Raw genomic sequence first — 27233 nt, forward strand, 5'->3', positions numbered from 1 at the left:
AGAGTTGCAGCTTTTTCTACCTGGCATCTCACACCTGGCTCCTGTTAGGAGGGAACATCACAGCCCATTTGCTCCTTTCCAACAGTATTTCAGAGGAGCAAGCCGCCTACCTACAGAACGTTTTACTAATGCAAAGGAAACTGTAGTGGGTTGACCCTGGCCAGATGCCAGGTACCCACTAAAACCACTTTCTCATTCCCCTCTGCAACCGGACAGAGGAGAGAAAAAAAACCAGCTAAGGATTCATGAGTTGAGATAACAGCTGGGAGAGGTCAGTTGCTGATTACCTTCACAGGCAAACAGACTCAAAGTGGAGACATTACTTAAATTTGTTACTAACAGGATCAGATCAAAAGAGTGAGAAGTAAAACAATCTTAAAAACACCTTCCCCCTACCCCTCCTTCCTTCCATGTTCACCCTCCTCCCCCCCCCAGCAGTGGAGGGGGATGGGAAATGGGGGTTATGATCAGTTGTTGTTTCTGCTGCTCAGGGAGAGGAGTCCTTCCACTGCTCTTGTGGGGTCCCTCCCATGGGAGACAGTCCTTGATGGACCTCTCTGGTGTGAGTACATCCCTTGGGTAGCAGTTCTTCCCAAACTGCTGTCCCTTGGGTCACTTGTCCGTGGGATACAGTCCTTCACAAATGAGCTGTACCACCGCGGGTCCCCCACAGGGGCCAAAAGTCCTACCTGGGATAAACCTGCTCCAATGTGAGCTCCTTTATCCATGGGCTGCAGGTCCCCTGGCAGGACCCTGCTCCATCCTGGGCCTCTCGTGGGGTCACAGCCTCCTTCAGATATCCACCTGCTCCACCAAGGGCTCCTCCATGGGCTGCAGGTGGGTCTCTGCACCCCAATGGTCCTCCATGGGCTGCAGGGGGACAACCTGCCCCACCATGGTCTGCACCACGGGCTGCAGGGACCTCAGCTCTGGCCCCTGGAGCACCTCCTACCCCTCCTTCTGCACTGACCTTGGTGTCTACATTGTTATTCCCATGTTCTCACTCCACTCTTCCCTGGCTGGAATTATTTCTGCGCAATACCTTCTGTTCTTAAATATGTTATCACAGAGGCATTACTATCACTCCTAATTGGCTTGGCCTTGGCCAGTGGCAGGAAGTCCATCCTGGAGGCAGCTGGCATTGGCTCCACCAGACAGGGGAAGCTTCTAGCAGCTTCTAACAGAAGCCACCCCTGTCGCCCCCCTGCTACCAAAACCTAGCCACAGAAACCCACTACAGGAACCAAGCCATTATTATTTGTTGTGTACTCGTGGCCACTATTCATGGTTAGACTTCAGCCTAATTCGACAATGACCTTTTGCCTGATGTAGTTAATTTTGTGTCCTGTAGTTTTTCATTAAAGGAAGATAATGAAGATACAAGCTTCTTAGTGTAAATAATTAAAGACTGACTAGCAGTGCAATAGCTAAAAGTAGATTCTTCCTCTCCTGTTTTGTTCTTGTTCATATTTTGATGTACCCTTAAAAAAATCATGAAAGTAGAAGACTCAGTAGCCTTCAAAAATAAAGAAGACTTCATAAGACACCATACTGTGTTCCATGAGAAGCCCCAGTTTTATTACCATTGGAAAACTCACAAAGAATAGTCTGTAAAAAGATTTCTTAATGAAGACAGCATGTGCAAGAAGAAACACACTGTGTGTCTGGAAGGCCCATACTGTTAGCCAGGACTGAACTGCCCCAGCAGTACTGGACATACATGAGATTTTTGATCACCAGAAGATGATAGTTTTCACTACTAGCATTTTGTATCACTATTGCTGAAACAGAGGATGTTGAGGTATTACTTATTAAGGATTCATTTGTGTGTGCTCTTTAATGCATTCAAGTCTAGCCTGTTGTTCAAGTAAATGCATTTCGCATCGCCTCATAAGCAATCTCTACACACCTTGGATGGGGAAATTACAATGATTTGAAAACTGAAGCAGTTTCATACTGCATTATCACTGTCAGATATGCTTTAAAGATCAGATCTTTCTTTGGCAATGCCAGAAATAGTGACTGTTCTCACCTACATTCTTCACTTGGAAATAGTGAGTTTTATTGCAATCTCTGCTTCTCTTTTGAGCAGGACCAGCTTTTATCTATTTTCTAGACAAGGGAGTACTTTTTCTGTGCTATGTAAAGTGGTAAAGCAACAGTAAAAGTAGTAAGGGATTTGAATTGAGTGGGCAATTCGACTAGCATAAATCTGTTGATTCTAAACTGTAATGTTTCAGCTGTCCAACTAGTTTGCTCACTCTAATTCCTCCTAAAGGTAAAAACATAAACTGAAAAAATAACCCCCCAAAAAGAGAAAATGTCAAAGCTGATTAAAGTAGTTACCAGTTTACTATAAATAACTAAATAAATATTTAGTTATTTCAGACTTCTGGTTGCCTATAGCAATTGAACAAGTACCTTGGATACTGCAAGTGGGCTAATCTGAGCATACTGTAAGACATAAATGAACGAAAGTTACTTGAATAGTAACCTTAAGCTGTCCTCTTCCAACATGCTAAAATTCCCATGCCAAATGTATGTGTAAATTTCTCACATCTGTAAGGCATTTTTTGGAATAATTGTAATCAAAAAATCCTTAAATATTTATAGGAAAACAACAGATCTAGAGATCATTGACACTTCCAGTTTTGCCAGTTACCTGGATATTGCCTTGAAATTTAACAAAACCACAAAAGGTTAGAAGTGGCTGAAGATCTGCAAACTGGGCATGAAGATATGCTTTGTTGTTTGAGAACTGTGTTAAATTACGAGGTGGAGTTACTATTCAAACATGCACCATAAAGCCACTTGGAGTGTGGATTGCAGAAGCGTTTTGTGTGTCCTAACTATGCCCACTGCAGCAAGCAATAACACTGACAATCTTGGAGCCAAATTTCAGCAGTTGTTGCTGACACCCGAGGCATTCATGTTAGCTCTGGGCCTTGCTTACACTATTCCTATGGCCCATTATTGGTTTTGAGGGTTTTGATTCCTCTGTGGAAGGTCTTAAGCTTCTGATACAATATTGGAGAGTGTTTTGTGGCTTCTGTTACAGGGTCGCCATAGGGTATGTGTCTGTTGCATGGTCATCAGTGAAGTAAGAAACTGGACCCCATGGCACTACACATATTTCCATCCCTGTTCCTAGATACCAAGGGCAATGCCAATATTTTTAAAAATTCTCTCCACAGACATTATGAACAGAAAGTAACACAAATATCTGAGACTTCCTAAATATTGTACTGGCAAAAATCTAGACGTTCCTTCCTGATCTTCACACCCAACTTAGTTAGGCAAGGCTTTTGCTGAAATTTGTGGTGGATTTGTCTGAATAAGGGCAGCAGGATTTGATCCTGTGATAATAATATAAAAATCTGAATTCCAAACAAGAAATCCCTTGTAAAAGGAGTACATAAACTTTTTTCGTAGGGGAAGAAAAACATGGCAGAGAAACAAACTGCCAGATACTTTCAGAATCAGTGTTTCCAGAACAACACATATTCATTTTATACATTGGAGTACAAAGCTATGAATCATGTTGTTTATGAAGTGAAAAAATTCAGAAAGAGTAATGAATATAGACAGTTACTTGATGTAATCTCAACCTTCTAGCAGTTCTGTTCAGATTCAGTACTGGAACTAACTCCCAAGTTAGTTTCTTCTTCAATAGTCTAACTTTCTATTTAGTGTACAGGGGATTTCTAGTTAAATAACACACTTCCATCATAGGTAAATTAGTTATGATTTCTTTATTTCTATCTGACTTCAAGTATTACAGCAGTTACAAGCCATACAAAGAAAGAAAGAAGGCATTTCTCTAAATGGTCAGAGCCCAGTGCTCCACCTGCTCCAATTGCCTTATGCCCAGTAACTGGTAGTTGCTGTGACAAGGAAAGGCCCAAGAAACCCTAATTACTAAAGAACAATAGAAAAATTTTCTCAATGTTGACAGAGACAAGGCAATAAATCTATTTTGTAGGCTGCACTGGCAACCAAGTGAAACCAAACAACGAAGGCCACAATCAAGACAGGTCAAGATGAGCAACTAAAAAAAAGCAAAAAATACATCAGTTCCAGTGGGAAATGAGTGGGAATGCAGTCCAGCATCATCAAAACAGGCTTCAAAACAACAGGGTAGGCTCCAGGAAAGGAGTGGCCAGAGCAAAACCAGGATCTTATGAGTAAAGACTGCATGCACTGCCATTTAATGGGTGCCTGATGGTGAGGCCTGGACCTGGGCAGAGTAACTCTCAAGTAGCTGCTGTCTGCACGATAATTCAGCTGCTGAAAGCTCATACTTTCTCACCCTCTAGAGAGGCTACTGTGTAACCAAAAGCATCATGAAACTTTCAATATTTTTTTCCCCTGTCAGCCTACTTTTTTTCTTTTTTGTTTTTTCTTTTTTTAAGTCCCATAAGTCTCCATGGCATTTTCTATAGCAAAATAGCATGCTGAATGTTTTTTCTTAAAAGGAAAATGTCTTGCTTGACATTCACAGTGAACCATCCGACCACAAGGCGTTCCTGCATCCAGACCCACAGCAGGAAGCAGAGGAGAGGAGCAGAGCAGTCCACTCCTGCAGTGCTACCAAAGCCAGGCTGATCCCACAGCAGCTCCCATAAAGGGCACCTCACATGCACTCAAAGATGTAAGAAGGCAGACTCTCCGAGAATTCCCAGATGGGTAAGACACATCAAGATCTCATGGTGGTGATAGAGACAACAGTTTTTAAAATCAGAGTTATAATCCAAATGCAGGTTTTAGGATGAAATCTTGCTTTTCTATTGATCACAGCATTAAAAACTTTGTTGAGCATTAGATCAGGACACCAGTGGTATTCCTGAGACTGTTGAAATCTTTGCAGGGGATGGGCTACACAGGAGGTGCCAAATCAGGATTGTAGTTTTAATCTTTAATTACCAAGGAAAGATAAATATGATAATAAATTTTTCTTCTTTGGGAATTGGTGTGCACATATAGACATTTCCCTTCCCGTTAGTAAATATCACACCCTGACTTTTGGCTATCATTTGCCATATGATGTGTGAGAACATTTTGTTGCTCTCTTTAAGGATTTATTCCTATTTGGAAGAAAATGGAGGTTAGTTGCGAGCAGTGCAGCACTGCTGACAAATCTGCAAAGCCAAGTGCTTTGTTCCTCATGAACAAGTAAGATGAAGTAAGCTGTGCAGAGGGGTTGCTGCAGGCTGAGGCCCTGAATAGATGGTTGTTAAGAATATTCATTCGAGCTTTCAGAGGCATTTCTACCAGGGGCTGCCCCTGTGATTCATTACTTCTCTTCTAATCTCTCCCGCCTGCAAGTCACCAATCCATCTGGCTGGTGGCAAACTGAAGCATAAATCTTGTAAGTAGCCCAGCTTTTGCATTTCTATTTTGAAGGATTTTGACACCAGTGGACAGGTTTTCTTACTGCCCACTAGTAGTTCACCTTAGGTGCTGTCCAAGGCTCTGTACAAGAACCACAGTGTCTGTGGATTTCATGAGTTTCCCTCAGCTATGTGGTAAATCTGCGTTGCTCCAGAGCTGCCTCGTTTAGAAGCAATGTTTGCTTTAGAGCAGATTCACAGGTCTCCTATGTGCTTCTGCCACAGATGAACAGCACAGGACTCCTGCAGATACCCGTCCCATTCCACCCAGAAACTACCAGGGGAAAATGGGTTCTTCAACAGTTCATGTTTGACTGTTTCCAAAACCACAGCTTTTGCCAGTCAGGACATTGTTCAGATCAGGGACTCGGTGATTCAGCCAGGTCAGCTGGTGAAAAGAAACATTTTCTGGTCTGCAGGCAAACTTACCTCACCTAAAGGGAGCCCATCTGTATATACTGACCATCCTGAAACATTTATCAAACAAATGTGTTCCAGTAGCACAGAAGACCCTGCTTCATTGCAAATCAGAGGCAGAAGCCTGATAGAACACAGATAGATTCTTCTGGTGAAGAATCTCAGCATTTCAGTTTGTGAAATGTTACACAACAAAGTTATAATCATGGCCTTCCTTGAAGGACAGTTAGGTAACATTCATTAAAGCCCAGTTGAAGGAGCCTGTCAGAGATCAAAGACTTCATCTGGAGCACTTAATGATTCTTGCAAAAGTGACTTTCAAGGCCTCTGGATATTTTTAAATATCACGTTTACTACTTTTCCTCCCAGCAAAGGAAGAAAATGTACACAAGAGTATACATTACTCTTTCACTACATCTCCTATTCAGTGATCCTGTTACAAATGCAAATATTCATACAAAAAACATATGAAGCTATGTACACAGATTTAACAAGCAGAAAAAATTATAAACAACCATACTAAAGTGTGCAGCCAACACCTGACACCACAGCAAGGATTTCCTGTAAAATGCAAAGGCCTGTGAGATTGCACACCTCAGCCCTTTTCTAAGGAACCTAATGTCATTAGATACTGACTTCACCGATCTTCTTCCTATGGTTTTCATCTACCCCTGCCTGAGTAGTAGCAAAAGAATTTTATTTATTTTTTCTCCCAAAATAGCTCATTTTCTGCTGAAATTTAAAAGACTGCATATGGTATGGGATTGATAATGCCCATTCAGCAGTGAATCCATTTCTACTGCTGGCAGTCCTGTGGGAATACTTCATAGAGAGGACAAATGTAACTTATCGATAGGGATATCCACTTGTCATAGGAAAGAGGTGTGAGCATATGTGAGAAAGTTTTGCAAGCCAGTTCAGCTCTTCCTGTGTCACATAGCCAGGGCAGTACCAAGGGGTGTGCAGGGCAAGAGGCACCCATCCAACTGCCAGTTCTCACTTCTCTTTCTAACCAGTCAGACAATGAAGACAAAAAGATATGGTTAACATTTTCTGTCTTTCTCATATTCTGGGGGACAGAGAATCAACAGTAAAAGGACAGCCTCTTCCCAGCTTGCCAAGGACTGTGGGTGCAGGAGCTATTCTAGGTTATCATTTGTCAGCCCTTTCTGCCCGCTAACAGTAGGATTTGTAAATGAAACCTTTGGACAAGAAACCCAGGAGGACAGAAAACAAAGAGATTTTTTTTAAATAAAATGGTCTTTTTATGACATGGCACCAAACACAGACAGCACAAGGGGACCCAATAGTTAGCAGTCTAATGAGCTCCTTGATATTTATTTGGACTGGTTAGGTTGTCAGGGACAAGAGTGTCCTGGTAGCTCCCTCAGTGCCAGTCGCACTGGGGAAGGGAACAGAGCAGAAAAAATGAATGGGATTAAGAGACAACATAACCAGGGGCTTAGAAAAAAACCTTTAACAACATGGTCATTATATTAGAAATCCAGAAGCTGCTTAAGGCAGCACTTGAACAACTCATCATAGAAAAAAAAAAAGTTATATAAAAGAAAGATAAAGCCTTTTGAACAACACAAGTCTTTTCTTTCCATTCCTGGAATAGACAAAATAATGTCTATAGTGGTTTTCCTGCTAGCTGGAGTCATATCCTTTCCTTGTAATATGCATAGTTTATTGCTGTTCAGTTTTTCACAGAAACTATAACAGATCAACATCCCATTATTCTAGGTGCAGTAAAAACACAAATAAAAGAAATATTGTTGCCCCACAGTGTTAATAATCTGAAGAAATAAGATAAAGGATGAGAGAAAAAAATTATGATTTGTGAGATAGAAAAGAGGGAGAGGCATGGGTCTAGCTGCAATTGTGACTGCAGGCAGTAAGTTGTACACACTACTCTCACTGCTTCTACCTGGAGAGAAAGAGAGCAGTGAATCCATACCTTTGATCAGCCCATCTTAACAGATACAAGATGCTGAAAGAAAACAAAGCTTTCCTGAAATCTCACGTGCAAGACTGGAGTTTATCTTCCACAGAAATACTGAAAGTAAAATGAAATTCCTTGGAGCACACTGCACCAGTTTGGAAAAAAAAAAAAAAATCACATGCACACACACAAATGGAACCTGAGAGTTAATCTGGAAAATATTTTTTCTCTGCAGACTTTTTTTTTCACTGGAAGACACTTAGCAGGTTTTTTTAAAATCTGTTTTAGCTACACAGAAAACATTTAACAAACCAGAGGACTAATTTTTCATCTCCTACCCTGGGGACACTTACCTCAAAAAACCCCAAAATTCACAACCAATTTATCTTCACAGGTGCCTGAAAACATAACATGCCTTAGCACTTTGATGCCTGCCGGGTTTTCCAGCAATGTGAGACCTATTGAAGGGAAGAATGTTGTTTGTCATAAATAACACTCCAAAGAATATGTTTGTTCATTTTTCTCTCGGGTAATGCCAGTACTTCCTCCTAGGTTCTATCATTTACAGAATAGCTTGAGAGGAGCCCGCATTGCAGAAATCACAACCACTACCCTCCAACAATACTGGTCAAAAAGCCTTAACTGTTCTGTTTCTCCTATATCCCAGAACCTAACACAATAGCACCACAAAGCCAAAAACACCACAGGCACTGCCATCACTGCATTGCAACATTTAGTACTTGTCTCTCTAAAGCCATCCCTACAGGACATTTCATTATCAGTACTGCTTTAAAGTAATGGAGGGAAAATCATATGGCACATGTTCCTCAGGGCCTTCAGGATTTTTTCAGAATAAAATTAAGTTTAAATATTCCTGTTGCTCTTTCATGCAAATACTCCTGTTAGGGTAAAGCAGTAGTTCGCATTGCAGCATGCAATATGTGCCTGTATATTTAGTGAACAAGAGTAGGAAGAGTCTAAAGAGAGTAGGAAGAATTTAAAGACAGAGAATAATATAGAACAATAAAAGCTCTCGCGGAAAGTGGGAACAGAAATCCTGGATGAGAAGTTCCAATAGTGAAAACAGGACAAAGAAATGGCCCCATCATATTTAAGTTGCCAAATATCCATTCAGTGTCAGCAGAATTCAGGCTCAGGCTGCACACTAGGGATAAGGACAAAGAAAGGTATGTTATAGATCATTTCCTGTATATATTCCATATACATTCTTTTTTTCTAAAGACGGAGTTTTTCAGTAGTTTCTTCCCATCTAACTTTAGACATTTGCTTAAATATTCTCTGTTGAAAATATATTTGGTCCTAGTTTCCTTCATAGTCAAAGGAAAGACATTGGCTTGCACAGAGTAAGGTTAAGCTCTGTAGATACCCATGAGGTTTATCAGGGAAACCTGAGCTGGCTATGGCTGCATAACATAGACAAATGGAGACGGTGGGCAGAGCATGACATGCCTGGTAACCCTCACTATCCTGATAAGAAGACCTGTTTGCTGACTTCCTACCCCTGTATAAATATGCCAGGGCACAGGGAAAGAGAGGGTGCTGCACACCTGGGTCTTGCCTGAACAAAAAGGGATGCAGCCTGGTTGTTCCCTGACCCACAGACATATCCTACACACCTAACCTGAATCTAGGGTAAGCACCAAAGCTTAGGAAGTCAAAACTGAGCCTTTACATCTAACCTGTATTTAGAGTGGCAACGCACCACTCCTACTGACACCTATTTCACCTGCCTTAGGTGAGGATCTGTACCTACACCCACGTAAAAAGGCAAGGACTGGAAGGATTATATGCGTACACACTGAAAAAAACACATAAAAATATGTAAATAAAGAACATTGCCTTTCAAAATCTATTTTAAAACCTGTGTGGGTTTTCTCTGATCTTCTCTCCCCCTCACCTTTTTCCCCCGTTAGCAGAATTGAATGAAGAATAGAAAAACACAACCAAAAATTTCAAACATGTCATTTTAGCTGCCTGAAGCACTTTTAACTTACTGCATTTATGGTACAGCTAAAACAGAATTTGATAATGCCATGCAGTCTATCGTTGTAGGCTGCACTAAAGGATTAATTGAAGGTTTATGCTGCAGAATGCTATGCTATTCTTATAAACAAAACCCTGTTACCTCAGTTACTGAGGCTGTAAGTTTTTGAGTTCAGTGATTTGCATATTTCACACACTTTTAGTGACTAAGAAGGGGGGTTGGAGCAAGCTTTAGGGGACTGTTATGCAGGAATCACTTATTTTACATTTCATGGTAGATTATTTATAACCTTCTTAAATTAAAAAAAAAAACCAACAGGTATAGTAAGAACAGAGGCCAAAAGAGTGTAAATGCTGTGTTTGTTTTATTCTCCTCCATCTCCATTCCTTCATCCTACACACACCTCCTGCAGCCTTTATTATCTGGATTCATATAATAGACTCCCTCTTATCACTTTCAGTTTTTGCTTTAAGACTTGTTTTACGTGCAGTGTCCACTGTATGTTAATCAACAAAACTGATGGGAGAGAATATCTCTCATTGCAGCTTTCATGCTTCTTCATGCAGAGCCTTACTGTTTTCTCTTTCAGCTGATGAACGTGGGATGGTCTTATTCTAAGATCTTACACCAGGCTGAAAATGCCACCATTACTGAACAGATCCTATTTATGGAGGTTATCAGTGAATGCTAGGCAGAAGACGCCTGAAATCATGTTGAAATGTAATTCTACATCCATTGTCATCAGGCAACAACTTTAGAAAAGTCTAACCTTTTATTGTTGCTTTTGCTGCTCCTTATTTTATTGCATATACAACCCAAAGAATGGAGAATAGGTCCGATAGGATATTTCAGTTTTTCCCTATGATAGAGACCCAGACTACAGAAAGTCCAATAAAAATTGTTTTATGTGAAAAATTGCAAATCAGTGTTATTGCATGCATTCGAAAACATAAATTCTGTTTCATAAATTTTGATTTAGGACAAATTTGTCAACTTTTGAGTAACTATAATTTGATGCACGCTTCAGGACATGGAAGGAAAAATGCACAAAGCTCTCTGGATATTGTAGTATTTTGGCCTCAACCCCTACACCATTCTCATTTTATGCCTGGTTTGGGATAGTGATAGTTGGAGTAACAGTTTAATACAGAAATCTTAGCATATGCCTGTATTTTCAAGAATTGAGAGTGTAACCTACTGGATTCTGTAATAACCTGACGAAGTCCTGATGTGGGGAGACTTAAACAGTAGCTCATGGGATAGGAGTGTGTGATCTGCTGCCAGGCTGGCTGGAGCATCCTGGAAAGCTGAGTCAGCTCAAGCCAGGCTTGACACAAGGAACAAGACTCTGCCTTCCTCCAAGCCCAAGTTTGCATGCAGAAGGGCCCACCAGCCTCAGGAATTCAGCAATGGATACCAGATTAATTTTATGGATGCAGCTGGAGAGGTGCTAAGACACTGCAGCAGTGCTTGACACTGGGGTAGCTGCACTTGTGAAGAACCTTAACTTATACCCTGACTTTCACAGAACTTTACACTTCACCTCTACTTCTGACATGCAGCAGAAGTAAGTTGTGGGACCAACCTTCAGCTGGTAAAAATCAGCATCATTACATTCATTTTGTGAGAGGAGTACCAAGTCCCAGAATACAGTCCTCCTCTTGCCAGTCTGTCACTAGCAATCACCTTGCTAAGGAAAATATAATTTTATATTGTTCAGGGTTTTCTAAATAAAAGAAATGTTATTCTGTTAAAGGAAATTACATCAGTGACTAAATAAAACCTGAACTGCATAGTAATAATCTTGTCACTACTGTAGAGAAAAATGGAGCACAAGTGCCTGCCAGAAGGTTATTGTATAACTTCAGTGCAATGGGGATTTCCTAACCATTTAGTGTACCACAGAGGCAGTTTCCTGGATACACAGCAATACTTCATGGGAAAGGCCTGCTCCTTGGACACAATGACACCTGATAGATATGTTTGAGAATTTCCTAATAAATCCTGAGTTCAGGACTGCCACCTACCCAAAGTGCTGTATTAGTGATGATGGTGCTGGCAATGCTAGTCATAATTTTTGCGTCTTTTCTTCTGAATAATTGATATTCAGAGAAAGGGAAAGAAGAGCAATGTGAGTTTCTGGGAATTTGGGAATTACTTTCAGAGCACCACAACAAAATTAATGAAAAACACTTTCTTGGACATCCATGACAAATATACCACTGGCTCACTTAATTGTGAGGATGATCATCAGATCTTAGAAAGTTTGTATATGGAAGAATAAAAACTAGTTATAAAATCTCATGGGATGGGTAAATGTGACAGAGAAGCTGATTTGACTGCTACAGCATGCTGGGATTAAATATTGTTCACTAGCCCTGGCTAATGTGAGGAAGGAAAATGAAAATTTTAATTTTAAAATAATGCTAGGCCAGGAGTGATGTAAATAAAAAGAATGAACACTGAACAGTAAATAGAAGTGGGTAAAAGCTGAACTCAAAATTTACTGGTCAGACTAATAGAACTGTGTGGGTAAGCAAGTCAGGCAATTAAATACATCAAAATAATTATATAAGGAAAGACTATGAAATAAGCTGAATTTTTTTTTAATTTTTTAATTTTTTTTTTTTTAAGAGACATTGTGATAACTGTTGTTTTTCTTTTTTATCTAGCATTAGCCAGGACTAACTATTGCCATTAAGAGCAACATGAATATCAGCAAAAAAATCAGATTTTATATAAGTACAGTCCGTGAGCACATTTTAGTACTCTAATGCAAAGGAAATTATTCCAACACAATGGAATAAAAATTAATTTCAATCACTATCTATATTTCTGGTTGTTTATACTGCAAAAAGAAACATGTGGAAAATATGGAACTGAGAAAATTGAAGGATTTGAAATTGCTAACTACTTAAAAAATGCTATAATACCAAGGAGAACAGAGGTGGATGCAGAGGATATTAATGACAAAGGCATGTAGTTCTGTTTTGTACTTCCAAGATTTTCATCTTTTTAAATTAATACAAAGGATGCTAACACAAGATATTACTGATACAAAGCAGTTAAGTGGAAAGAAGCTGACATGAAACACAGAGTACTTCTTAGAAAAGCAATATATAGATGACAAGTTACAGCACTCCATATGAGGACACAACACCATGGAGCTACTCAAAGACAAGATGAGGAAAGTCTTGTGGTAATACCATTCCTAGAAGAAGGAAACAGACAAGCAGGAGCTGTTAGATACTGGAAAGTAAAGGGGGTACTTCCTAACCAAAACAGGGCAGATTACCATAATGCCTCCTGTCTGCTAATTCACTCAGTAAGATCTGATGAACAAATAGAAAAACCCCCCCTGTTTGTGCTATCCATTCTCAGACTGAAAGCAATTGAAAGAGGTAAGAATTAATATGAAATATGATTAATTTTCCATCTAATATAGTGTTTTCTTCAGCTTTGAATTTACTAATAACAAAAGTAAAAGCAATAGTAAATAACTAATATTCTGAATAACCATGGAAATCATATTTTCAGTTAGAGGATCATCTAGTACCAAAATAATTTTTAATGTATTCTGCAATTGTATTATAAAGGTTGAAGACTAATGAAGTTAATTGAGTAATTCTGTGATGCTTAAATTTGAAGACTCTTTCCAGCATCCCATTATTATTTTCAGGTCAAAATGACATGTCAATCAATGTGTAAGAAACAAGACTGAAGTCATCTGTCAAGCTGGCTAATTCCAGTATAATGCCATAGTTTATGTTCAGAGCAGTATTATGGAATAGACAATAGTTACTGTAAAGCTATTTGAGCTTTATTGAGCCAATTCAAAAAACCCTTGCTGAATACATATAAAAACCTTTTTCATAAATCTTCAATAAGATTAAGCTGGAGTGACTTTTGCCCAAATATGAGTTTGAAAACAGAAAAAGAAGTCATAAGTTTAGGGTATAAGAATTAGACAGAGAAAATAGAGGTATAAAGCACGAAAGCCCATCAAAGCCACCTTGAATTTAAGTGTTGGCTCATGCTACAGTGTCAGATTAAAAATGGTAGGATTAAAGAGAAACCAAATACTCTTTTCCCTCAGAAGACCCTAAAGCTGATATACCAGGTATGCAGATTTGTCTAGGCAGCAGACTTGTAAAATGTTAAATGAAAAAATGTCTCTATCCTTTTATGCAACTTCTTTGTAATAGAAAATTCAGACATCTTATGGTTCTCACAATTTCAAATGTCCAGAGATGTCATCTGAAGAAGTGTATGAGAAGACCAACACAGCTATCTTTATCCTCTGGTCACACCTGAATCATATATATGTAGTGGCTTTGCAGAAGTTCTCTGTTCTGCTTCAAATTTCTCCCATAAGTTACACAAAGCATTATTCTGAAGTAACTCCTCTCTCTGCTTTTCCACTATCTTACAAAAGCTTCAACAGGATGAAACATTTGCATATTTAACCCAACCTAATTTATCCATTGCTTAAAAAGACTGTATCTTACCTCTTTTTGTGGTCTGAAAATCTATACAAAATTAATATCTGGTTCTTCTCCTTTAGAAGATGGATCATCATCATACATTTTCTGCGCTTATATATGTTTTTCTCAAGATGGCATGTAAATCTTGAGGGCATAAGCAGTGGAGTCACACCATCTTAGTCATATCTGCTGATTATAATTCATCCTTATCTCGACTGCTGTAGCACCCGTGCAATTAGCTGAGTGTGATTCTTCTTTCTGCAAGCCAGTCCCTGTCCCAGAAGAGTTTACAGTCTAAATGATCAAGGCAAAGAGAAGCAGATAAAAATATGCCTTATACACAGAATGAATAATCCAGAAGTGGCAAATATAATTTGACTCCATGCTGTTTTTCTGGTTTTGCTCATATGAATCAACATGGTAGTATCGGGATGCCTTGTTCAGGAAGAGGGTAGAAGATCAAGCATGAAGGTTTGAGGAGAAGCTGGGGCAAAGAGCCCCTGGACACAGGTGGTGTAGTGTTGAGGGTCACTCGTGGGTAGGCTTCGCGAACGAAGATTTGGGAAGGACTCTACTCGCGTTTGTTGCAAGCGCGTTGAGTGTTGAGGGTAATTAGTTCAGAAAAAACCCAAGCAATGTCATTGCTGATACTCTGTCATATCTCATTGACTTCTTCTTGCAGCTTCTGCATGCAAAAAAAAAAAAATTACTGCTAAAATAATAACAGAAAGTATAGAGTTTGCAGTTTGAATTTATTCAGCCCTTCACAACTCCAGCAGAAAAGAGGCAAATAACTGCTGAAAATGGAAGGCAAGAGCCCACTCTTCAGTCTACCAGCAAAACATCTGCGTGTCTGTAGTATGGCTTTAGTGCTCTTCAGTATGACAAAGTGAGAGATGGCAGTTTGCAGAGTCTGTCCCCAGAGGGAAGGTTTCCTCTACAGTGATGATGTAGAAGTATTTTCTCTCATTGTAACACAGTATAGAGAGCACGCCCCACTCCCATAAAGGCTGTGCATCATTCTAACCTCTTGCAGGGGGAATTCTTTTCTGAAGAGGACAAACAAGTAAATTTTTCATAGTATATTACTTTGTCACAATTTGCAAGAAGTACTGGTAATCACAACTAAGGCAACAGTGACTAAACTCTTCCTATAAAATAAAAAGGGAACAAATGAAAAACCATGACCCATCATGGTCTTTCAGGGTGTTTGCATGAAATTTCAATCTTCAGTCTGAATGTGGAGTTGGTTATCCTCTCTGCTGTGCTTTGCTCTTCTATAGAACTTGAGCACCATAGAAGAGGATGAGAACCATATTTTTGCATAGCACAAGACAAGCCAAAATGTAGAACTCCAGCGATTATCTCTTAGATAGAGTATTTACCTGATGGCAAATCAGGATCTCAGTGGGAGCATCAAGGCTATTGATAACTGAGCAGCGTACTACACAGTGGGGATGCCTATCATCTGAAGAGACTAACTTGATGAGAATTCAGTAAGGAACAGTGCTGAAAAGTTACCCAGGAAACACAGCTGGCCTAAAACTGGGTATAAAGCTTTCCTTTTTAACTCTGGGGCAGGCAAGGAAAGGACTTCTCCAAAGGAAGAAGAAAAAATTCATGTTTTGGGAAAGAATTTATTTGCAGGAAGGGACTTGGGTATAGCTGGTGTCTCCACTGCTAAGACCAGGATCCTGACCTAGCTCTAAGAATTGTGAGAAAAAAATGGCAACAGTGAAAGAAAATGATCTCTACTATCTCACTTTGAAATACACAGCGTGGCAGGTTACTGAATTACTCCTGAAATTGAAACAATGGACTTCCATTAGACACTCTTGTAAAATCAGAATCTTCCTGGTAATAGCAAATAAAACAGATCTAATCCTCAGACTGTAGTGTCTGAGGCCAAATATCTCTTTTTATCTTCTTGATTCTCCTGAGAATCAATTCTTTCTCTCTTCCTCACAGAACAGTTAAGGCTTTCCTGCCTCATCAACTCCCACTCTTCCAAAATACTTTTTCCCATCATAAAGCAAGTTGTGATTTTTTTAAAACCTAACTTCTAATAGTAGAACAACTACAAAGAGCATAATAGCAGAAAATGGTGAAGATAAGCCTATCATTTCTGAAATCCTCAGGACTTAGAAGGGGAACAGCTTTCTTTGCTCATTAAAAATATTTCACATTTGAAACTGCTGAAATAAGACAGCAGAAAAAATGTCCATCTGAGATAACTAAAAACTACATCTACCCCCAAAACACTGTGTACCTATTGCTATCTGAGTGACATAATCACCCCTTTAACCATAAGTGACTGTAATTTATGCACATGAAAAGCTCTTGACAAGTTTAGAACCAGTAAACTAAGAAGTTACAAAAAGTAGGATTAATACAGAAAGCATCCTGGACACTGCTTGTGACTTCATTTAGTTTGAGGCCTCCTCAAACTTGCTGAGTAATATCCGTATTTTTAATACAACCTTTATATTTCTAAGCACCTGAACAAATGAACACATATGCTCTTTCTCCCTGAACCATACAGTACACTGAGGAGCAGCTGTTTACCCAGTATAGAAGTGTGGGTGCCACTTCTGTGCATCACTGTTTGTTATAGAGGGATTCAAAGGGCCAAAGGACCCAGCCTTCTAAATCAAACAGGACATAACAAATTGTTCATCCTCTACAGAAAAAAAACCTGTCCCAGTCTCTCATGCTCTGGGTCTTCTTTCCTCAGCATCCTCCTCTCTTACCACTCCTGCCCTGCAGGTGTGAGAGGGAGAGAGTCCTTCTGTGAACTAGAGTGTTGGTCCATGATCCAACCCCTTGTTCAGTCCACCTTTCTCCCATGCAATTAATGCCAGTCCTCCAACCACAAAAAACTAATATAGGATTTCTGCCCTTGGTGGAACCTCACAGACTTCACAGTAGGTGTCAATGGCATGAATGCCCATGCTGCTCCAGGTCAGATTTTTTCTGGGATCAGAAAAGTTCTTTCACAGCCACTTTTAGTGCCCTGGGATGGATGGAGAAAGGGGAGGGATATCTATCACTCCAATTCCAGATCCCCATCAGTCATGTATTTCAGCATCTCTCCCTGCCTCAGTGTACCTGAATGTTGGCAGTACAACATAACTACGATGAAGTGAGAATGTGACAACAAATGCCAGACTCACTCCAGCCTGGCCTTTACAGCCAGACTCTCAGACCCAGCATGGTCCCAGCATTTGAACTCTGACCCTGGAAGAGATAAATCCATCTAGGAACCACACATGTTCATCGTGTCCCCTATCTGAATGTTGTTTCTACTACCTTCCACTAGTGAAGCAATCACTGAAAATGGCAGAGGATGAGGACATGGTCTGTGGGACAGAGGGAGCACAGCCAGTGCCCATGAGCCCTTTGGATATCAACTACAATACTGATACTAAAGAGACAGAGATCTCTCTGCTCTTATTCTACAGGTGAGCAAACTGACATCATTTTGCACAGGGTTCCTCTCTGTGTAGCCCTCTTTCTGCCTGTCATGAGCAGGAAGAAAAATCCAGGTCAAAGTGCTTTTACTGAGAATAAAAGGCTTCCAAGGGGATGTGAAAAGACTAAAGATCGCAATTCATGAGGCTTTCTTATTTTAATTAAATTAACTAAACTTAAATTTTAAAAAATAATATTATTATTATTATTAATAAGAATATTAATTAAAATAAATTAACTACAATTTTGAGCCAAAGAAAAGAACAAAACTAAGTTCCAGGAATGAGATACAACATCAACACTTCTCATGGTCACTGCAATGCTCAGGAACAGAGATTTATCTTAGGAAATTTAAAACTGTATTTTTATTTCCTAAACCATTCTTTGCTTATTGAGGATCAATTTGTTTCCACCAGGGCTGACAAACTGCTGACATCCAAGCTCTTTGGAAGTTTTCAGAAGAGCCATAAGTCAAAGGATGCATGTAATCTCAGTGACTCCTGCCAACAGCTTTAAAATTTGAAAAAGATAAGAAGATGTTTTAGAATACAGAAAAAGAGAAAAAACCCAACATTTCTGGTATCCAACACAAATCATTTGTTTCTGTGTAAATTATCAGGGTGTTTGGTTTCTTAATACCACATATATTTTTGTCCCAGTACTAGGGAATAGTACCCGGACCTCTTAGATGTTAGTGAAGTAAAACATAGTCCGTAGGATTAAAAATAGTATTACCTTGCATTTAACAACATATTTTTGAAAATATGCATCAAAAAGTATAAAAATAAGATTTTTCTAAGCAACCAGTGCAGGAATAACTACAAACATAAAAATTGACTGCAGAAAAAAAATAAAAATAAAAAAGAGAAAACACTACAAGAAATAATTGTAGATCTTAAATAAGAATGGATAGAAGGGCACATACTGAGATAGTCATAACACTTTACTGCTTCAGACTTTTACTCAATGAGCCTTGACAAGTACAAAGCTATGAAAAGTAAAGTCTTATGAAGTAAGTTTTAAGTGAAAGAAAATACTCATTTTCACTGCACTTTAAAGAAAATATTGATGACATCATAGGCCTCTGTGGGAAGGTCATCCCACATTTTTGTCACTATTCCGGAAAAAAAATTAGCTCTGGATGCTTTTGTTCTCTGTTTCTATAAGAACAAGTACTTCCCAGTAACTTCACTTTAATGATTTATGATGGGAAACTTGAGCAAATAATTTCTGTGAATTTCTGTAAATTTCAGCCTCCAAGTCATTACACGCAATAGAATAAGAGAATGCCAAAAAATAGTAAACAGTAAGAAATTATGTTAAATATGAGCAGAAAAAAAAAAAAATAAATGGAAGAACAAAGGACAGCTGAGCTGAAACCTCCTACCAGGTTCCAGACTATCCTGTCTTTCTTATTTAGTCTGACTACAAAGTGCAGCCCTCTTCAAAATGGAGGATTCAAGTCAAGTTTAAGTCAGTGGTATTCAACAAATAGTTTGGCTTACCTGCCTTCAGAAGGTTTGTATTCAAATAATATTCCCACTGCTGCATATCTAGCCCACCATAGGTTAGTTTTTTAAGTTAACTGATTAGGCATGCTACATAAAAGGCAGGTGTTACCATCAGGCCTCAAACACACAATGCTGGTTAAAATACCTAAAAATAATATTTTAAACATTTAGTTGCCTTCGCTTTTAAGCATTTCGATATTGTACTTGCTTCAAAAGTCAGATTTTCTTCTGCGCAGTCATGAGAGCTGAACATTATTTTTCTCTTTGAACTGACAGTTAATGTTCTAATGTAGATCAGCTTACTGCTGCTTGGGCTTTCAGTCTGAAAGCCTACCAAAAGGCAAAAATCTCATGACAGAAGCATGGGAGTCATCAGTATCTTATAAAACATGAAAATCAATTCTGCACAGTGGGCTTGTCTAGCCAGTCTCAGGCAATACCTTCGTAGTCAGATGAGAAAGTCAGACAAATACACTTAAAGCAGAATATTGAGAAAGACATTCCCAGGAAATAATCTCTATGACACAGGAGGATATACTAACAGTCTAGACATATCTTTTACCTCAAACAGCACTTTATGTTGTTGAAATGGTGTATGCAGAAACCACAAAGAGGAATTGAACATTTAATTAAAGCAGAAATGTCAATGTGAAGAAAGAGAAAAAAGTGGCATCAGGAATGAGGAGATCAAAACACACCCCTGTTTTTCATCCACAGCTTTCAGTGCTTAATGAATCCAATAAACACTTTAGAAAATGAGCGATTGTTAACTAGCTCAGCAGGCTTTCTAGCATGTGTTGGAGATCAGGAGACCTCATTCCTCATGTTTACTAACAGAAATCTAAGGCACAGCAGGATTTTAGACTAGGTCCTTCTTATTGCAGGATAGCTGTAATAAAATGGTTACTCCACAGCACTGTCTAGCCCCCACTATTCCAGATTCCATGTATTCACATAGATAGCTAGCCCATGTCTTGAACTGCCTATTCTCTAAACAGATTTGCTAAAGACATTAATGTTATTAATCAATTTCACAGATAAGGAATTTAAGCAGATGAGGAATTTCAGCAAGGAAATTAAAGGCCGAGTGGCAAAACCCATGATCAACCCCAAATGTGTTGAATCAGGGTCCTTTAATGCGGACTCATTCTTTTTGTCCTTATGTTGGTAAGGACTCTGCTGCCAGTAGATAGTTAATTTTGCTCCATATAGAGCAAATAACCATTTCTTCTCAGTGCTGTAGACAGAAAGAAAAAACATAGAGAAAGAAAGAAAAAATACTCTTCTCTGTAGAGGGATCACAATCATACTCATTCCGATATGCTGTCCTAAACTAAATCCTGGCAATTTTTTAAGTCTCTTTGGCACAGAGACAAGAATAATCAACAATCAAAGATGTTATAACAGTAAACAGAATTGTATTTCCTGTAATCACACCCCTACATGCACTGCTGCTATGCTGTTACATATGCACATGTTCTTTGTGAATCCCAAAGGAGTGAGCAGAGTATTTTTGAAGGTTAATAGAAGAATTATGTTTCTCTTACGATCAGGCTGCCTCTTGAGCACTTACATCATATGCACATTAATCATGTATTTCTATTAATTTAGACTTATTTCAAAATGTTAGTACCCACCCTTCCAAATAGCTATAGGCACCCACATATTATGAGCAATCTGTAGTGTTATAACAGTAGAAACACAATAAGAAAAGTCTACATATTTTATTAAAATGCGTTTTTCATTAAGAAAAATGAACATTCAACATTGTATAGATCTCCAGGCCCAGGAATATCAAGTATTCAACCCTAAAAATGCTTGCAGGAAAAATCTTACCATACACTCCCCATTTAAAACAGAGGTCTTTGTGTAAAATGGCTAAGGTGTGTGGGAAAGACAGACTGGCTCTAGTAGATTATTTTAAATACTATGGGATAAAAGTGAGAACTCTGACTGCAAAACAAGGAGCAGCCTAGTCTGACCATATCCTGAAGATGAAACCCTACCTTTGGAAATCACTCTCTGCAGTTTCACCACTCTGAACTGTAAAGAGTATCAAAGAATCACCCACTGCAATGACATCACTAATGAGCCAGTCTTCAAAGCTAGTTAAGACACAAATTTTGAATAAAATGACTGTGTATTCCTTCTAGATACATTTTAAAAGATATACTTTTAGCTCAAGTAACTTCATAGTTCTCTAACAGTAATTCAGATTCTCTCTTTGAGAGAATTTTGTTTGAATAGTCTGTAAGCAGAAACTTTTTAAAATGTAAAAAGACAGATCTTGTCTGGAAATTCTCAGGTATAAAAAAATGTCTTGTGTTCTAAAGAAATATTGCTTCTAATTGTATCACAATATCCCTAAATGGGACATCTGACGACCATGGCAGCTACCAATATCTCTTTCTCAAACTGCATTTGCCCTTTTCTGCTTCAGGAAAAAATAACTATCCATGCTGAAGCCTCCCCAGCCACCTAGCTTATGTTCCTACCATCATGTATGGGCAATCATTCATCAGCTTTTAAAGTGTCAGAGCACTTGTTCTCTAGAATTTTTGCATCATTATGCAATCATTTCTGTTTATTCTTCAGAGCTGTAATTGCATCTCCTGGAGACATGCTCAGTCTTGCTTTAAGTTAAACCAAGTGTGTCTTAACAGTCCAGTGAGAAGCCTGTGTTGCACAATGAGACTCATGCAGCTGAAAGTACTCTGTTATTTGGTACCACAACCTGTCGACAGAAAGCTGGCTTGGATACATTAGAAAACCTCCAGACACATCTCTGAGCCTGGATGCCTCCCAGTAGCACAGAGCAACCCAGTCTCTTACTAATCCAAATTTTATCTCTACTGATTCAACAGGATTTATTAGACAGGCATATTTGGGAACGCTCTGTACTGTCATGACAATGCCACAAGCTTGTATCCTGGTATGCTGCACCACAAGTGTGTTAGTAGAGAGACAGCTCAGGGGAGCAGAGTTTGTGTCCTTAGAATCATAGAATAGAATTATAGAATAGAATCACAGAATCATCAAGGTTGGAAAAGACCTCTAAGATCACTGAGTCCAACCTTTGAACACTACTGTGCCAAGTAAGCCACAGTACTAAATACCACATACAGTTGTTTCCTGAACACTTTCAGGGATGGCGATGCCAGCACCTCCCTGGACAGCCCATTCCAATGTTTAACCACCCCTTTTGTGAAAAAATTCTGTCCAACCTGAACCTCCCCTGGCGCATCTGGAGGCCCTGTCCTCTCGTCCTGCTGCTATTTGCCTGTGAGAAGGACCTGACCCCCACCTGGCTACAACCTCCTTTCAGGTAGTTGTAGAGAGCAGCAAGGTCTCAGCTGAGCCTCCTCTTTTCCAGACTAAACAACCCCACCTCCCTCGGCTGTTCCTCAAAAGACTTGGGCTCAAAGGACCCTTCACCAGCTCCATGGCCCTTCTCTGGACATGCTCCAGTACATCTATGTCTTTCTTGTAGAGAGAGGCCCAGAACTGAGCACAGGACTCAAGCTGCGGCCTCATCAGTGCCAAGTATAAAGGGACAATCACTTTCTAGTCCTGCTGGCCATACCATTTTTGATAAAAACCAGGATGTCGTAGGTCTTCTTGGCCACATGGGCACACTGCTGACCAACATCAACACCAACATCCCCAGGTCCTTTTCCAGTGAGCAACTTTCTAGCCACTTCAACTGCCTTCCTATATCCAAGCACAGACCACTTCAGCCCTTTTACTGTCTCTGTTTCAGCAGCCTTGTAGCTTAGCACAGCCTTTTGGGCAGTCACAGAAGAGACAGAAAAGACTCCTGACTCCTAAATACAGTGCGCTTGTTTTCTGTTATTCAAGCTATGACCCTTGAATAGGTGGCCCTATGAACACTAAAGTCAGATGGATACCTTAAGCTCAAATCCGGCTGTTTTACATGCTTATGTCACCACAAAAAACTGCTTTAAACTATATTTTTGGTTATCTTACAAAAATTTTTGTTCATAGCAAATGGAGGGTACTCCGATGCTTACACTCTATTAGCATCAGGAAGTCTAACACAGTCCCTATAATTTCTGAATTTTTAGTGTTACCATGAAAAGAAGACAGAGAAACATTGCATTAGAAAAAGATAATCCTGAAAAACCCTGCTGTGTTTTATTTAACTTTCAATTGTTTAAACAGCTCTCCAACAGTTCTCCATAAAATGGGGTGCTGTGTCCAACATGATGCCCATGAAAGAAATCTTGCCCCAAAGAGGCTCTTATCCAGCTGAAGGCTTCTTTTAGGGCTGATATATAGAGCTGATGTTGGAGTCAAGCTGTAGCCTTGGCACAGCTTTTTGTTGATTCTTAACCTCAGTTTTTCTACTCCAAGAGAAATATAGAAGCAGCATTATCCTGAATGTTTACTTTGAATGACACTAATTCAGCCTCTCTGAAAAGACTGTGCACTCAACTTGTTTGCCATTTCCTGCTTCTTGTCCTTATTTACTGTCGTCTTAGTTATTTAAACTGTTTATTGGAAGCACTAACACACATCAAACTCCTACTCTATCACATTGCTATTTTTGTTAAATTTATAATTCTTGTTTCTGTGTTATTTATTTAGGACTCCTTTAAGTCTTTTTAATCTTTGACTTTGTCCGAAAATGGTTAATCTACACAGCCTGCTAAGTATTTCCCATCCTTTGCTCAACCGGATAATTTAACCCTCACTCACAGATTTAGCTGCTATCTTTCTTTTAAAAAGTGTGTTTCCTTCTGGGTTGTGAAAATTACTGTATAGACTCCTTATTATCTGAAGAAAAAAACCAGACCTGAAATCACAGATTTAGGAAGAACTGCAACAAAAGAAGAGTGATAGAAATACTGGGCAGCACCTTTTCTGTTCCAAATACTTTTTAATTTAACTGTTACTACAGCCACAGTTTTATTCCCTTTTCTTTAAAGAGAAAATGAATGTGAATAAAAGTCAGAATAAGACGTTTCTAGCATCTAATATCAATCATTTCCTTTTTGTGGGTAAACATGGCAGCACTAAAACTGCCTAGCCTGTTGTCCCAACAAAACCAATCTGTTACTCTCCTTGTCACCAACTTGTCACCAGCTGCCTCTTACAGGCCAAATACCAAACAGGTCCCCCACCATCCACTTCGTTGGTGCTCATAACATTTCCTCTTCCAAATGGTAATTTATCTGGTGGTCGTGTATATAATTGTCTCATTTTCCTATGCACATATGGCCTTGTACATGTAAGTAGGAACGAGCAATTTTGACAAAACAAGATCAGAAAGAACTCTGAACAATGATCACTAGTAGCTCAAAATCTTTCCTCCAGAGATGCAACCTCTCGTGGCCTAGAATCATTGTCAGTGCCTCTGTCAGGAAGAAAGCAGATATCTCCATCCTACCAAGGCTAGTATTCAAAATAGAAGTATGAAGGTATTTAGTAAGCACTTTAGTGAATGTACCAATTCTCCTCTCTAAAGTAGCTTTATTCTCCCTAATTCTGCAATAATACAGCCATCTTAATGTACTGCCTTTTCTTGGCAGAAAAGAATACAATGAATTTCAGAATTCTTCATCTCCCCTATTTTGAAGCCTTGCAATAGGAAAACAGCATGGAATAATAATATATATGATAGATAGATGCTACCGCAAATCCTTGATACTCTAGAATAGAATTCATTGTCTGACTTAATGCAAAGAAAGAAAAATTGAACTGTGGCCTCAACCAGGCCCTGAAAATCTCAAGTCTAGGATTAAAACTATATCTGAGGCATAAATAACTCTTGACACTGTTGGTAGGACCCAAGTGCTTAGTACCATCTTAGACACACAAAGGAATGGTACCAACCCTCAAGATGCCTCTCTGACCCCAGGCAAGTGCCCAAAGATGTCTGGGACCTGTGAGCAGGCAGCTGAATTCTATGCTTAGAAACAGAAAATTCAAATACCAGTGGAATATAGGATTCTGTGACTGCTCCTTAACTGTTCTTCAAGAGGACAAGCTGGTAGTGGTTATCATTCAAGTTACTTTGAAAATGCAGCCCTAGGATGTCCAGAGTATCCAGGCATCACACTCCCTCAAACTGCACACAGATTCCTTGTTCCTACTTTTCTGTTGCTGCAGTAGAGTTTGAAGGGACTGGGGCAAGGATGAGCTGAAAAACTGATATTCAGATTGAGGTACAGTACTGGAAACATACAAACAAGGAAATCTATGTAGAAAGGAAAGATAGGTTGGGTATTTTCCCTTTGAAGGATGGAGTACTTTGAGTACTTGTCACCCAAGGTACTGTTTTCAGTGAAATCAACAAAGGTTATATGCAAACGCGTGACTCACTACAGACCAGAGTTGAAATATTACTAAAAAACCCCACAAAAATCTAATGTAGTATGAAAATAAATTTTCCTTTCAGGACACTACCAATACTTATCTGAGGCAGAAATTATTACAGTAAGCAATTATCAACATTATTTAACACAAAATACAAAAGAAATTCTTCCATTTCACTGATTTTATTCTCTTCAAGAAGAATTTGAGGTAGTATTGGAGAAGGATATTCTCCATCAAGTACAACTTCCTACTATTTATAGTATTGCAGTTTTACATTTCAGTTTGATCAGAAACACCTTTCCCAGACACTGCTGGAGGCTAAGAAATGACTCGAAGGAAATTTTTGAAGCTGATCCTCTGCAGACTGTCAGTGTACACTGTAGTGTTTTGAAAAGTGCATGTGTGAGCACAAATGGACATGTGGTTATCGGTGTGGATATCATTTCTTGCAATGGCTGTCTCTTCTTCCAAAGCTATCTGACAAAAGACAGACACTTTTAATAATAACTCTTGTTACCAACATCGTTTTACACCTCTTCTATTTCAGGGTATGCACAACGTGTTGCTATTATGCTGCTTGATGGATTTCAGAATGGTTCCACTTTGGAAAGGAGGCGAAAGAAACGAAACCACTTTACTACTTTCACTTGGCTGCCAGAGGATATTTTGAGACATTTTGTAACCAGATAGTCTGAGGGGTTTCAATAAGGGCAAGAAAGAAAATAGATCTTCAATGAAATGTAAGGACTGAAATATCATTCAGGGTACTTCATACATCGACTGAGCTCATGTGCACGCATGACTGAAAAAGTCATTAAAAAGATGGGTCTCAACTGCTGTATGAAGTCAATATTTTTTTTTCCTGTCCATATGTTTTTGAAGATAATAACTGAATTTTCACTGTGGTTTCAATTCTCTCCAGCTGGGTAATTTGTGTGACACACTTTCAAGGCACCCACCAGATAAAATAGCAAAATAACTTGTGGGTTTTAATGCATCTCAGAACACAACTGCATCCATCACAGTTCATGCGCTAGAAAGTAGGAGAAAAATATTTTCATTTGACAAATTAGGCACTGCCTCCTCAAAACAATCTAATATTTATAGACATTCTGACAGACTAATGAATAGATAGATACATTTGCATAGAAGGACAAGTACTAGTTTCTAGATGAAAGAACAGAGCAATGTGATAAAATGTTAAAAGACAGACAAATATGTCATGTAGGTTCTGATTATGCCATCTGACTGTCAGGAGAAGAAGCAGTAACTTGCTAGCCACATCTCAAGCAGATAATTCAGCAATCAAAAAGGCTTTGAACATTTCACCACAGCTTGAAGGATTTGGATTTTTGGACTCTGTTGATACTAACTACATTTTGTTGTTGCTATTGGAATGCTACCTTTGAAATTATCTCTGAAAACTATCAATATATCTCCAGGAAATGCATGCCTTAATTTTAAACAGTAGCAAAGAAGGATATATAACATCTTATCTTTGCTATGATATTATTATGTAGAAGAAATCTGACCTCATTTTTTGTTCGGCAGGCTCATTATTCCACCTCATATCATGCACAATTTTAAGTCATCATCAACAGGAAACTGGTATAATGGAAACCGTAAGAAGAGATAATTTAGTTTAAAAAATCCATCATCTAATCAATAGTA

At 39.0% G+C, this 27233-nt stretch overlaps 1 long non-coding RNA gene across 1 annotated transcript; it reads left to right on the forward strand.

Annotated features, from left to right (window-relative positions):
- The first annotated feature begins 472 nt into the window (after window positions 1-472).
- Window positions 473-26399, forward strand: LOC135420139 (uncharacterized). Its single transcript, XR_010433398.1, has 3 exons — window positions 473-562; window positions 4502-4686; window positions 26110-26399. It is a non-coding gene; the product is annotated as an uncharacterized LOC135420139 (long non-coding RNA).
- Window positions 26400-27233: the final 834 nt, after the last annotated feature.

Source organism: Pseudopipra pipra, chromosome 1, assembly GCF_036250125.1.
Source record: "Pseudopipra pipra isolate bDixPip1 chromosome 1, bDixPip1.hap1, whole genome shotgun sequence".
Taxonomy (NCBI): Eukaryota; Metazoa; Chordata; class Aves; order Passeriformes; family Pipridae; genus Pseudopipra; species Pseudopipra pipra.